This window comes from Poromitra crassiceps (genome assembly GCF_964638095.1).
Source record: "Poromitra crassiceps genome assembly, contig: HAP1_SCAFFOLD_379, whole genome shotgun sequence".
Taxonomy (NCBI): domain Eukaryota; kingdom Metazoa; phylum Chordata; class Actinopteri; order Beryciformes; family Melamphaidae; genus Poromitra; species Poromitra crassiceps.
In genome coordinates, this window is record NW_028152025.1 from 114,364 (window position 1) to 116,863 (window position 2,500).

Here is a 2,500-nt window from a genome sequence, read left to right on the forward strand (position 1 = left end):
CCAGAGAGAGAAGCACTGCAGTACACAACATTATATTAGCTCCAGAGAGAGAAGCACTGCAGTACACAACATTATATTAGCTCCAGAGAGAGAAGCACTGCAGTACACAACATTATATTAGCTCCAGAGAGAGAAGCACTGCAGTACACAACATTATATTAGCTCCAGAGAGAGAAGCACTGCAGTACACAACATTATATTAGTTACAGAGAGAGAAGCACTGCAGTACACAACATTATATTAGCTCCAGAGAGAGAAGCACTGCAGTACACAACATTATATTAGCTCCAGAGAGAGAAGCACTGCAGTACACAACATTATATTAGCTCCAGAGAGAGAAGCACTGCAGTACACAACATTATATTAGCTCCAGAGAGAGAAGCACTGCAGTACACAACATTATATTAGCTCCAGAGAGAGAAGCACTGCAGTACACAACATTATATTAGCTCCAGAGAGAGAAGCACTGCAGTACACAACATTATATTAGCTCCAGAGAGAGAAGCACTGCAGTACACAACATTATATTAGCTCCAGAGAGAGAAGCACTGCAGTAGGCTACACAACATTATATTAGCACTTGAGGAACGTGGTATTTATATTGTATTGTTGAGTGTCATGACAGTCATGTCTGCCCTCTATACTCGTCCACAGGCTCACATGTGAACTGACTGCAGTTAGTCCACCTCCTACTTACACAACACAGGCTCACATGTGAACTGACTGCAGTTAGTCCACCTCCTACTTACACAACACAGGCTCACATGTGAACTGACTGCAGTTAGTCCACCTCCTACTTACACAACACAGGCTCACATGTGAACTGACTGCAGTTAGTCCACCTCCTACTTACACAACACAGGCTCACATGTGAACTGAGTGCAGTTAGTCCACCTCCTACTTACACAACATGCCGATGCTTTGTCCCACAAATAGCACCCACAACATCCATTACAACTGCAGTGAAAAGTGGAATGTTCAGTTCCAGACTTCCAGCCCGGTTCTGTTGTGAGACAACTTGTTTACCAGACATGTAAATAACAGGTTTGGAACATTGCAAATAATCAGTAGCTAGCCGTGGTTTTGGAGGTGCGGTGAGAACCTGAAATGTCAGAATGAGAATGTTGCCAAATAAAGTCCCCAACTCACATTTCAACTTCCAAGTGACCTTAAATCAGAGAAAAAACACTACTGTAATCAAGTTATTTTTAGTCATTGTTATTTAAGAACATATGAGAATGTGCATTACATAGAGTATTAGGTTGATGGACTAATAACTTTCAACTTTGGACCCATACCCACTACGCCGATCTGGAAAATGCCCCACCAGCTTGAAGGCATCTTACCAATGTAATTATCTTTGTTCCATTGTATCTCGGTGTTACAATACAGTCAGCAGAGTCAGTCTGGCAGCAGTGCACACAGCAGGTGGCGGGTTTCCAAGCTACATATTTACATTTGAGTCATTCAGCCGATGCTCTCATACAGACAGACTTACAACGGATGCAACAGTCTCGTGATGCGATCACACCGGCTGCGATGAATGTGGGCCAGGGGCGTCAAGTGTGTATAGAGGCCCTTTACACCTGGCACTAACATGCATTTTCTGTGATCAGATTGCAATCGGATACTGCTTGACCACTTGAAAGTACAGGTGTAAATGCCCCCAAGACACTTGAAGACGGATTGCGATCTGATCGGCCAAACCACCTCCGGAGGGGGGCCAGGGACGCATTGTGACCACATTGAACACAAGTGTAAATGTGGTAAATGCGGGTCCTCTCAATCCGCATACAGCAAATGTATGCCGACACCCGTTTCGGGTGATCAGATTGCAATCAGATTGCAATCTGATCACACAAAATGCATGCTAATACCAGGTGTAAATTAAATCAGGCTAATGTGGTCAAGCACTATCCGATTGCAATCTGATCACATTTTTAATGAAATGATGCAAGCCAAAAGCCTGGCAGCAATAATTTCGATCAGCTTTTGTTTCCCTCAAAATAAAACACAACCTGACAGTAATATAATGCTTCAAAATAAAACACAACCTGACAGTAATATAATGCTTCAAAATAAAACGCAACCTGACAGTAATATAATGCTTCAAAATAAAACACAACCTGACAGTAATATAATGCTTCAAAATAAAACACAACCTGACAGTAATATAATGCTTCAAAATAAAACGCAACCTGACAGTAATATAATGCTTCAAAATAAAACACAGCCTGACAGTAATATAATGCTTCAAAATAAAACGCAACCTGACAGTAATATAATGCTTCAAAATAAAACACAGCCTGACAGTAGTAGTAATATAATGCTTCAGAATAGATAAAACACAAACTGGCAGTAATATAATGCTCTCGTATTTTGTGTTTTTAGTTGGATTTAGTTTAGGAAAATGAAATCCATGAGGATTACTGTCGGCTGGTTTCCCATAGTTAAGCAATATCACACGAGAGGGAGTGCATTGTTGGCTAATATTGGCACT